A 12,945-nucleotide genomic window follows, 5' to 3' on the forward strand; every position below is an offset into this window, starting at 1 on the left:
CTACATTTAAATACGGAACAAGGCCACACACACCCAACGGAGACAAGTTAGGTCACCGGGGACAAATCCAGGTCCAGCCAATGGGGGAACAAGCCAGACATGAAGCAGGGGGAGAAGAGAGTGCTCCTGGCAGAGGGCAGAGAGAATGTCAAGGCTCAGAGTCAGGCCCGAGGCACATGTGGGATGACACACACCTGGGAGGCCCACGGGGGAAGGGTGAATACGGTGGGAGAGGTGAGGCTGGAGAGGACAGGCAGCTGGGGAGCAAATAAATCACAGAGAGGCTCAAAGGTTATGTTCTGAAAAGATCACTCTGGTTATGGGAGAAGAAGCAGAGGACAGGGAGACCCTAACCCTAAGCCTTAACCCTAAACCCACCCTAACCCTAATCAAACATCACGCTCAGTTTTGAGGACTGACAGCTCTACTCTGAAATCACTAACGAGTTCATCACGCTCGCTTCCACTCCTTGCTCAGTATTGTAATGAAAGCTCTGCCCAGAACAGTAAGGCAGGAAATAGGGAATCCACATGTGAAAGGAAACAGTAGAACTAGGTCTATTCAGACACCAGAGATGGCAGCATCTTATACACAGAGCTTCCTTAAGAATCAACAAAAAATGATCACAGCCAGTTCCCTAATTCTGCAAAGTTACAGGACTAAATATCAATACACAGAAATCTCTCTTGTTTGTATACACTAGCAATGAACCGTCCAAAATGAACTTTAAGAAAACAATTCTGTTTTAGGGATCAACACTGACCAAATACTTAAGAACAGATGTCATCAAGGTGTACGTCTTGTACACCGAAAGTTACAAAACATTGCTGAAAGCAAGCCAGGGAAACCTAAATCAATCTGAGGACACCCCCTGGTGATGGAAAGACGTACTATTGATAAGACGGCAACAGTACACAATGCCATGTGGAAATTCAATGCGCTCCCAAGAAATTTCACTTTTGGGAAAAAATGCACAAGCTAATTGTAACAGTTAAATGGAATTTTGAGGGTCCACAAGATAACCAAAACCATCTTGGAAAAGAAAATCAAAGGGGAAAGGTCATACTTCCAAAGTTCAATCTTAATACAAAGCAACAGTAAATAAACATTATGATATAGTTGTAAAGGTATGTATACACCCTGAAACTAAATTTACAAAAATTTTTAAATAAATAAAATAATTTTTTTCAAGTATGCATACAGATCAGTGGAATTTAACTGAGAGCCCAGAAATAAAGCCTTCATTTATGGTCCTCTGAATGTTGACAAGGGTGGACAACATTACACTGGGGAGACAGAATGGTCTTTTCAACGAAGGGTGCTAGACAATTGGCTATCCATGTACGGAGGAATGGAACTGGACCCTTACCTCACACCACGTATACACATTAACTCAAGGGGCTCCTGGGTGGCTCAGTGGGTTAAGCCTCTGCCTTTGGCGTGGGTCATGATCCTGGGGTCCTGGGATCAAGCCTTGTGTCGGGCTCTCTGCTCAGTGGGGAGCCTGCTTCTCTTTCTCTCTCTCTCTCTCTCTCTCTCTGCCTACTTGTGATCTCTGTCAAATAAATAAAATCTTTTAAAAAATAAAAATAAAATAAAAAATAAAATGGACGAAGGACTTGGATAGACAGACCCTTCTCCAGAGAAATCATAGAAATGGTGAAAAGCACATGAATAGATGTTAAACATCATTAGTCTTTACAGAAATGAGGATTCAAACCAGTTAGATGTCCTTTTACACAGAATCACTCTGATCAAGAAAACCAAAAATAATAAAAGGATGTTGAGAAACTGAAACCCTTACACCTTGCTTGTGAAAAATGGTGCAGTCTGGGTTTATACCAGTTTGTCATTATACAGTTTGTCATTTACTCAAAGAGATCAAAGCAGAACTACCATATGGCTCAACAACTGAACTGCACTCCTAGATGTATCCCCCCAATATGAAAACAGGGGTTCAAACAAACAAAAATGTGCAGGAATAGTCATAGCAGCGGTGTTCCCAAGAGGTAAAACCCAGAAAGATGCAAATGTCCGTCCACGGGGAAAAGGACAAACAGGAGGTAGGTCCATAAACGGCCATCTTGTTCCGCCCTATGAAGGGATGAAGGAAAATGGCTCATTTGTGGGAAAAAACTATGGTGGTTCCTTAAAATACTAAACACAGACTTCCACTGCAGCCTGTATGCCCCCAAACAGAAAGTAGAACTGCCCTTGCTCAGAGCAGCATTTCCCACAGCGGCCGAAGGGGGGAAGCCGCCCGAGTGTCCGCGGACAGACGGTCGACAAACGAACTGCGGTGCCGGCGCCGCGAAACCGATTCAGCCCTGAGGGCGAAGCGGGCTCTGACGCGGGCCACAGCGCGGCGGAACCGGAAGTCCTCGCGCTGAGTGGAATCAGCCCGCACCGGAGGACCGACGCTGTAGGATCCCACTCGGAGGGCGCGTCCGGGACACAAAGCTGGACGGGGCTGCGGCCGCGGGGACAGGACAAGGGGAGCGGGTGTTTCGTGCGCGCGGACTCCCTCGCGGGGACCGGGAACGTTCGGAGAACGAGGTGCAACGCGGGACTCCGCGAAGGCCGAGAACTGCGCACCTGAAGGGTCTTAAGGGGCCGATGTTCTTCTCTTTGTCACCGTGGAAAGCGAACGAGGGACGGACGCGTGTCACAGCGCGGACGGACACTGAAGACAGCCGCGGTGACTGAACCGTATGGAAACCGCGCTCGGACGGCGCCGTCCGTGCCCCGCACGTCCGTTCGGTTCCCAAGTACGGAACCTGCTGGAAGCAGCTCCGGAAGAACACGGCTGAGAGCGGGAAGACGTCGCGGACGGGGCGGCAGGCGGCGGCCGCTGACGTGGGCCTGCGGTCTGGGGGCCACTGCGGGCACAGTCAGCCGTTCCTCACCTGGGGTTCCGTGGGGGTTCCGCGGGACCGTGTCGCTGTGTGGGGCCAAACGCCCCGAAGCAGCCCGTGCGACGCACAGACGTGGTTCAGAAGCGACGGCGGGGGCTCTGCGTGCGGGGATGACGCGTCTCTGTGCGGCGGCGACACGGTCCCGCAGATCTGAGGTCAACGCAGAGGACGCGGCGCTCCCCGACACCCCCGCGGCACCACGTCGCAGGAGCAGAGACAACGTCGGACTCCGGGAGGGAAGCCAAGCCCACCGGGTCCAGGTCCCCCGCGCGGACCGGCCACTCGCCCTTGCAGGAGGCCGCGGCCCGCCGGACACTAGCGGGAGGACGGAGTCGGGGAGAGACTCGGCGGGGCAGACGCGACGGGACTCGGGGTCCCAGGTCCCCGCGGCGCCCCCACAGCCCGGTCGGAGCCGTGAGGAAGCGAGTCGGGCCTCGGGACGCGGCCGGGGAGCCGGAGCGGCGGCGGGAAGGGGGCGGGTCGGCGTCCGTCCAGGGAGCGACCGTCCGCCCCGGACCCGCGTCAGGAGCCGCCGCGGGAGAGATGCCCCCGTCCCGGCCCGCGGGGAAGCGGCGGGTCACGTCCCGCAGGGAGTCGCCGTCCCGCCGCCGGTGAGCGTCCCCGACCCCGAAGCCCGGCCTGTCGTCCTCCCGGGACCGGCCTTCCCCACCGCCTCCTCCGTGAAGCCGCGGTCGCTCCGCGCTCCCGGCGCCCGCGGGGACGTGGCGGGGACGTGGTTCCCTGCCCGGACGCCGCCCGCCGCCCCCAGACGCGCCCGCGGAGCCGCCCAGAGCCGGGGCCGCAGCGCGAGGCGACGAGCGGACACACTCACGCCTCAGCGTCCGCGACCCGCGGCGTGTCCGCGGTCCGGAGCGACCGGCGGGGGGAACCTCGAGGCGGCCTCGTCCGCCGCGTCCGCAAGATCGAGACACCGGAAGCCCCGACCCGGGAGGGGACAGTCCGGTCCTATCACAGCCGCCGCCGCTGACCGCGACACGGAGGGGACGCGCGGGGACGGAGACGCCCGGGGCTCGGGAAGCACCCGCCGTCCCCGCCGCCGTCTACACAGTCCGCCGTCGCTCCGGACGCCCGGACTCCGGCCGGCCCCGCGGCGGGTGTGGACACGGGAAGGACGCGCGGGGCCGAGGCGGGCGGGGCGGGGGGAGCGCGAGCCCCGAGGGGGCGGCCGCGCCCGGACCGTCTGCGGAGCCCCAGGAGCCGCGTCCGCGGCGCACGGACACAGCCCCGACCCGGGGCGCATCCGAGCCCGGACAGCGGGGAACCCCACAGCCCCGCGCTCAGCCCCGGGGAGGCCGCCGCGCCGCACACAAAACCGCGGAAGCCCAAGGTCTACACCGCGCGCCCTTCCTCCGGGGGTCCTGAGACCACGCGCCCCCTCGGCAGTGCCCGCTCTGGCGGCTTCTGCTCACCTTCTGCTCCAGGGGCTGGTCCTGAGGAGGCCGGACGTCTGTCGGCGTGGACGCGGACCCACGTCCCCCACAGCGAGTCCTGTCAGCGTGGGAGCGGCCGCACGTGCTCCGGAAGCCTCCACAGCGGGTCCTGAGGAGGCCGGCACCGGTCCCAGCTGCGGCTGCGCGGGCCAGGCTCGGGCGGAGCCTTGGTTCGGCGCCCTCTGCAGGCGGTGTAGGGCAGTGCAGGACTGGGGAGCTCACCCTTCCGTGGAAGCACCTGCTCCCTCCCGGGGTCCCGCTGAAGCCATTTCATTCTGGAAACTGCAGCTGCATGGAGCCCAGTATGCCCCGACTTCTCCAAACATACCTAAGGAGCAATGAATTGGAAACACTGTGGAATGACAACAGTCCCTGACCCAAACGGTGGCACCAATCATGACCCTGGCACTGACCAGACCCGCACTCTGACCTCAACTTGCTCTCAAGCCTGGGCCTGACCCAATCCAAGAGCCTAACCCCAGCCCCCAACCCAAACAGTGTTCACAAGAACCGAAGGCAGAAGCTGCAAATACCCATCAGTGGTGCGTGCATAAACGAACTCTGGTGAAGGGTTTGGGTCTGGGTTCAGGGTCAGGTTCCAGTCAGAGTTCTAGATCAGGGTTTGGGTTTAGGGTCAGGGTGAGGATTCAGAGTGAGGGGCGAGGGAACAGTTAGAGTTTAGGGATTTAGGTTTATGATTTAGAGTTTAAGACTCAGGGCTTCTGGGATAAAGTCCAAGGTCAAATTTGGGGTTTGGATTCATGCTGGGATTTGGGTTCAGGTTCATGCATCAGAGTTCTGGTTTAGGGTTTGGGTTCATGATTCAGGGCTTGGATCCTGGGCTCATGTTCAGAGTCCAGGCTTTGGGTTCAATTTTAGGTTTGGGATTGAGGGCTCCAGACTGGGCTTTAAGGTCAGGTTAGGTTTCAGCATTAAAGTTAGGGGTTAAGGTTAGGTTTAGGGATGACACATTTTCTTCAGTTGTCATCATGGACCCAAAATTTCTATCTGAAGTTTCTAAATCTGAAATGCATTTCATCTGGGTGTCAGGAGCTCATTTAGAATTTAAGATCTCAGTAACTCCCTACTGACAGCATACTGATCCCAGGGTCTCCCAGTCACCCAGAAATCGCTTTTGTCTTCGCTCAAACAAACCCTTGGCAGAGAAGGGCGAGTGGCTCCCAAAGTTGGGATGATTTCACTATGGTAGCGGTGTGAATCCAAATATTGTGGACCTGTTCGTAGAAAACGAAACAGGAGACGAATAATTGGTCGACTCCTGATTCTTCCACAATAGCAAAGACCAAGTTTCCAATAGATTCTGATAATGTTCCCTAGGAAGGACTATGGTCCTCATTACCAGTACTGAAAGAGGGCCCCCTCCCCTGCTTTAAACTAGGAATCACAGCAGGATATTTCCTACTTTGTATCAAAAAAATTTTTTTTATTATTTGGCTGTTCCACTGTACAATTTGTGGAAGCACTGACAATGTTTTCCTCTCTCAAATCCTCATCAATACACGGGTAAAATGCAGGCAACGTTGTAATGCACTGCTCATTGGAATACCGAGTACAAGAAGGGCTATTAGGAGTAATAAAAAGATATCGAATATGAACCTCAGAACAAGCACCCTTGATGGGCACTTAATGAGGATCCCTAACCATGAGATCTAACATCTCATCCTATGGAATTCACCCATAAAAGTCATCAATAACAATAGCCTGCTGACTGCTGTAACCACCTCGCCATTGACCTCTAGGCTTGTAATACACACTCCAACCGCTAGAGACTCACTTCTCAGCAGCAGAAGGGGACTTGCCCTCTCCCTCTGGACCAACTCTTACAGTGAAACCAAAAAATCCCACCCCTTGGAAATCCCAGCCATTAGGATAAAGTTGCAAAAACCACACCCAGAACTCAATAAAGCACAGACCTCATGAAGCAGAGGCTGCAGATCACCCGCATCCCACGAAGTAGCTCTACAGTGGACTCCAGGTCTGTCCCCTGCCTGGGATCACACGGGGCACTGCATTCTTCCAAGACGCCATCCTCAGAACAAAAGTGCGAACTGTCCTCGTCAGTCCTGTGTGCAGGCTCACAGTGAGCTCTGTGAAAGCCAGACACCTACTTGAGAGCACTCGGCCTCTCACGACGATCCTAGCGGATGGAGGGCGCTGCTCTCCCCAACTTCCACACCAGCTAGAGAAGACTTGGAACGAGTTTTGCCAAACTCCATGCAAAGGCATGTTCTTCATCTGCAAAATGATGGACAGTGAAACACCACGGATTCCCCGCACCTTCTTGAACCTGGGTAAATTGGAGGTACAGCTTGGCCAAGCTATTATCCCCAACACTCTACACACACACACACCCTCCCCTTGTGCACTCCAGACGAGTTTCCATTCACCTTGCTCATTTCCAGCCATTGTCTCTGCAGAGAAGTACAGTAGCACTGAGGTTCTGGGACTGAGGTGCTAGGTGCTAAGCCAGCACCTTGGACGAATTTACTATCAGAAATTAAGATTTGTTTTATTAACAGATGTGCCCCAGAAGATCTTGCCGCCACGGCCATTAGAAAAGTCATTACAACAGAGGTCCTAACAACCTCTGCCAATCTCCACGGCTCCACTCCCTGGCTCCAGGGATTGGCTCATTCATGGGCATGTGACCTGGTCCCAGCCAATGAGGTGGGAGGAACCTTGGGTCTCAGCCTGCAGAACTGAGGGATGGGATGGGCCACCCAGGCCAAGGGCTTTTCCATCAGGACTGCAGAAGCAGCCTAGGTGAGGCCCATGCCAGTGCCACAGAGGGCCCAGGAAGCCAGGTGCTCCGTAACATTGCTGATGGCTGGATCAGACTCATCCTGAAGCCCACACAGGATGGATTCTCTGCCACCTCAGGAGAAACCCCAATGTGCTCATGGTCTTGGCCTGAACAAGATGACCGCCTGTGTGGTATATAAGCCGCTTACCCAGCCAAAGAGTACCTACATGGAATTCAACCTCAGACAAATGTGTTGGGGGAAGCTCGAGGCCTACAGAGAAAGGTGGGAGAATCCTGGGGACTTAATTTTAGGTCAATCACACTATCATTTTTTTTAACTTTCAAGAGGAGGGGCCATGGTCAGGCAGGATAGATCCCAGTGTCTTCCCACTCTGCCACTGGAAAAGAAGAGCCCTCTCCCCCAACATCCATCATGTTGCAGATCTAGGGTGTGGGAAACTACCACCAATGGGCCAAATGGAACTCCCCCCATATTCTCTCAGTCAAGTGTGGCAGGAACATGAGTTATGGACGGTCTCTGGCTGCCATCAAGCCACAATGCAAGAGAGGAGTCATTGTCAGAGACACCACGTGGACTGCAACACCTAACAGAAAATTTTCACAGACAACTTTGCAGAAAAGTCTGTGCAGATCCCTGGTCTCAAAGATCCTAGGATCATGCCCCTTTTTTTGAGTAGAACGTAGCACTTTCTGGTAAAATCTAATTGCTTCACCCCCAGAGGCAAGGACTTCCATCCTTTTAGCCAGAACTCCATCTCCATCCTCCTCTATTGACAGCTGGAATGGCACGTCTACAGGTCTCCAGCCCAACGGGACTTCACTGTCGATTTCATGGTCGTGATGCTCAGAAACGGAGGTGTCAGCGTGAACGTGTGAGGGTGAGCGTGTGTTTTCTCTTTGTTAGTCACAGTGTGCACGGAGAATACAACACAGTAACATGCTTTCTGTCCCACGGAATGCCTAGCCATGCCATGTGGATGTACAGTGATCTCGGAAGGAAGCCACCTTCATAGAACATACTTCATCTGGGAGGACTCCCAAGTCCCTTGCCCTGGACACTAGGTTCCACTGAGGCTGGGGGCACTCAGAGGGACAGAGAATTCCCCTGCCTATCAGGGTTTTGAAAGACACCTACTGTTCTGGGACAGAAGATCCCGAAACCATTCATGGGTCCATCATGCAGCCCAGCAATCTGGGAGAGAGACCTACTCCAAGCAGGAAGGACAGACCGAGACACAACAACTGACAGCCTTGTGTGACATGTGCCATGACAGGGGACACTCAGGAGGACTGGGGGTGTGCAGGGTTGGCCAGACCGGGGTGGCTCCGGGAAGGTGTGGCAGCTGTGCCCTTGTGTGGCTACACATGTCAGTGTGACTGGGCATTGGCCAGACGGGAAATGACATCGCGGGCGAGGGGCAGTGTCCCTAAACTGTCTTCTGCAAGGCAAAAGTTCAGTAACGAGAGTCCTTTCAGTACGATTTCCCATCACATGCGTCCGTGAGTCCCTAAAGCTGACTGTGTGGAACATCAAGTACATAGTTGGCCATTGCTTTCAAACCTGAGGTGCTGGGGACAGAGCACACTGGATATTTCATACTCTGGTATGATGACTTTTCCCACCTTCATCTCTGACCCAAGCACAGGGTACAAAGGCAACACAGATCTACACTTCAAATGTCAACAGAAATCTGCAAACCCAAGTTCTCACAGGAGCTAAAGGTTCAGGACCAGGGTGATGGAGAGGGGAGGCCAAGAGCAAGGAACCAAAAGAACACGGCATGTGCATGTGAGCTGGCCCACTTCTCTACCTGTCAGAAGCGAGCCATGCCTGACAGGAGGGAGTCCCACCTGCACCCGGTCTGTCTGTTTGCTGCCCTGGAGCAGAGCAGAGAGGCTGAGCTGGGTGTGGGTGTCGGGGGGAGATGGCCAGCTGGCCACAGATGCTACCTGCCGAGTACCTGTAGAACCAGCTCCCGGTCCTCAGCTAAGATGAAACCATCATTATGTATGATGACTTATTTCTGGGGACAGGGCATGTGCTCAGTGCTTTCGTGACTATATCCTCTCCCATTGTATTTTTTAAAAACGCCTTAGGCATTAACACTGACATACACAAAGCTGTCCCTAGTTAATGTATGTAACTTGTCCCTGACCCTAAACCTAATATCTAGTGAAGAGACACTCGATTTAGAAAACTGCTCACCAATTAGAGGATGGTTCTTAGGAGCTAAGGAATTCAGGGACCAACCCTCTTCTGTCTTCCCCCTGGAAGCTGGTAAATGGGAACACATTCGGCCACGTGCTCTCTGGAGAGTGGCCACACGGGGGCAACAGGGAGTCAGCAGTGCCCCAAACCCCACTGCAAAGCCAATTCTCCCTTCATCCTGTCAAATTTTGTTCATTCAATGTTTACAGATCATGGTAGAGATTATGAAAGGTCTGACCTTGCTTAATTTTTTAAAACCAAACGAATTCTTTCAACCTGTTCAGAATAGAAGACGTTTTCTAAAATCTCAGAGTTGGCAAGCAGAGGAAGGCCCAGGGACCTGGGAAAAGGCTATTACTGTTGAATCTCTTCAGGTCTAGGTAGGACACAAGGACGACTTCTACTCCACTTCTTTGCAGGAGGAGTCTGTGTCCGCTCACAGCACTGAATCCACACAAAATAGTGCAGCTCAGAGGAAAATAAAGGAGAATCCTCAGCCTCCAGAAGCAGAGAAAGAGCCACACCTAGGAACCAAGAAGACAGACCAGGAAGGCTCTGCGCAGGCCAGTTTGCATTTCTGGAGAGCCTCTGGAGCTAGACTGCCCCCAGTGCCCCCAGGGTCGTGGGTCAGGCCCAGCGCACACCCTGACGCTGCACTGTTGGAACCCGTGACTAGTCTCCTGGTCCCTTCCTCCCCGAGACACCCCTACCCCGATGACTCCAGCCTGCTTCTTGGAACTCCCATTCCCCTTTCTGACCCCATCCTTCACTTTTCCCGTCATGGCCATAATACAGAGTACGTTGAAATACTTTCTATCCTGTCATTTAAATCTTTGTTTGTCATGGTTGCTCTAAAACTAAACCTTGCATCATCTACCCTGATGTAGAATCCCTTGTTGCATTGCCTGACTCCACTGTGGACCCCGAGTACCCTCACGGTGTCATGGGGCTAGTGTCCAGGGCGAGGTCCTCACTAAGCCAACCCAGCGGTTGCAGGGAAGGCCTGACCCAGGCACTGCTGCTTTCGTGCAAGTGAGGCAGCACAGCCAAAACCTGGGTTTGGGATCAGAATGGCTCATGGCCCCTCAGCCACATCGGATGGCATGGGGGCACGCCCTGAAGACACTTGCTAGTCCAGTGTCACCCTGGGGAATTTCCATGCAATAGCCATTGTGTCCAGTGGGGGGATCTCGGTAGGAGCGGGGACAATGGGAGTTGGAACTCCTGAGAAGGAATCCACCTTGGAGACCGCCCGGAACTTCCTGGGAGTACATTCCATCATCTCACATGAATCAATGCCTCTAAAACCATGTCCTCACTTTAGAAAGCATGGGCCTCAGGCTCCAATGACATGACTCTCCTGGGTCGTACTGGACATCAGCGGAAGAGCCTGACTGAGCCTGGAGACGGTCTCCAGTGGGAGGCAACTTCAGCTAGAGCCGCTTCAGCTAGAGCCGCAATCACACATTTATCTTCCCTGCACTCCCCAACTCGCGTGGGACTCTTCATGGGGCCTATTCTGGGAACAAGGGTCACGTCAGGGCCACAGAAACCTCTGACACTGGTTGTAACGAGACTCTGGGATGTCAGTGGAGTCCCAAGCCATGGGCCATCTCAGAGTTCATCTGCAAAGATACAGTTGGTGGGAAACCCACATGCTGACAGAGGGTAGAAAATGGAAAAGCTAGGAAAGAGGGGGTGCTCACGTCCCATCTGGCCCCAGATGTCACAGTGGTGTCCAGCAGGACAAGCCCCCCAAATGCTCCCCAGCGCCTTCACAGAGCTCACCCTAAGGTATGAAGTTGAGCTCATACATGGGTCATGAGCATCCTGGCCAGCTCAGGGCAGCAGAACACAGGACACAGTGAAGCCACAGCCTTGACAGATGTATAGTCATGGAGCAACAGCTTTCTCCAAATATATCCTGAAATGTTAAAAAAAAATCACTGATAAAACATTAACAGTTTTAATTAAAAAGAAAGCCATACATGTCATAGAGTAAACTGGTTCAATTAATAAGTATTTATTGAGGATCTCCTTAGTGCAAATGTATAGCTCTAGTCCTGCCTGGGAGCTTGCAAACAGCAGAGGATATAATCAACGGATCAACAGTAGGAAGGAGTGCTGGCCAGGAGAACAGTGCAGACTAAGGGGGCCGTCACATTCAGAGGCCCACCAGGAACCACCTCTGCAAAGGTGGCATTCGAGTCAAGACCAGAATGAAATGGGGAGCGAATCCATCTGTGCGGAGGGCAACAGAGCAAGGACATTTCTTACTAACTTTAAAGATAAAACAGAAATCCCGAGATGTTTTCACTTAGGTGTTGCTTTGGGAGCGCTGGTTCTTCTAACTTTTAGGGATACACACTTACCTTTCCTCACTGTAAAATGGTATAAGAAAAATGTCTTATTTAAGCATTGACATCTTTAATGAAAAGGCAAATAAATTAACCCAAGCTAACCCCTAACCCTAACCTAGAGACTTAGTACTGTATTAGTTTTTTACTGGAGCTTGAACAAATTTCTACAAACTTCGTGGCCTAAACAACAGAAACTTTCTATCTCAGAGCTGTGCAGCTCGGGGGTCTAGTGCGGGGGGCAGGGTTGTGGCCCTTCTGCAGGCTCCAGGGGAGAACCCCTTCCCAGGCCTTTTCCACCTCGTGGAGGATGACTCCTACATTCCACGGCTCACAATCCCTTCCTGCATCTCCAAAGCTTCTAGAAAGGCATGTGGCTCTGCTGAAACCTTGCTTTTAACTCAGCAAGACCCAGTTTTGTCTTAAGGCCTATGAAACTATGATGAATACACCTGAATTACTTTAAGCCACTACACTGACTCACACACGAGTGAAGGTGAGGGTCAAATGCAAGGATGAATTCAGCGTGGAGGTGAGGGCTGTTAGGGTCAGAATCCTGTTGAGGTTAGGTGCAGGGTCAGGGTGGGGATGAGGATCAAGGTCACCCGAAGGTCAAGGTTAGTGTGAAAGTAAGCATCAGGGTGAGCAGGGTCAGGGTCATAATCAGTGTTTCAGGGTTAATGTCAAGGTCAGTTTTAGGTGAATGGTCAGAGTGAGTGTCAAGTTATGACTCAGTTTGAACAGTAGCATCAGACTACTGGGAGAGCTGGGTCCAATTCAGGTTCCAGGTGAGAGCAGGTTTCTGGCCAAAGTCAACATCAGAGTCAGAGTGAAAGTAAGGGTCAGTTCTGGGTCAGCACCATGGTGAATGCCAGTTTCAGAATCAGGTTAACAGTACACTGCAAGGTCAGAGTCAGGTCATTTCCAAGGCGAGGGTATGTTCAGGACCAACAATAAGGTGAATGTAGGGTCAGGATCAGGGTCAAGTGTGACCCTGATCAGCATGGTGGCTGCAAGAGTCTTCCCTTTCTTCCTCTCCCCTTTTATTTATAACTACTTAGACATTCATAATCAAACAAAAGTGCCTCTGATCATCACACCAGGGCACCCAGATTTCTACGCACCTTGTGCATCAGAAAGCAGGCAGGCAGGGCCGTGAAGGGGGCTGCAGATCCAAGGAAGATGACGAGCCTGCCCCAGCCTGACTTGCCAGGACTGGGGGAAGCAC

At 53.0% G+C, this 12,945-nt stretch overlaps 1 pseudogene; it reads right to left on the bottom strand.

Annotated features, from left to right (window-relative positions):
* The window catches only part of LOC125081105 (ubiquitin D-like), a 54,685-nt pseudogene extending 42,023 nt beyond the window's left edge, over positions 1–12,662 (bottom strand).
* Between the last annotated feature and the right edge of the window lie 283 nt (positions 12,663–12,945).

This window comes from Lutra lutra, chromosome 11 (genome assembly GCF_902655055.1).
Source record: "Lutra lutra chromosome 11, mLutLut1.2, whole genome shotgun sequence".
Taxonomy (NCBI): Eukaryota; Metazoa; Chordata; class Mammalia; order Carnivora; family Mustelidae; genus Lutra; species Lutra lutra.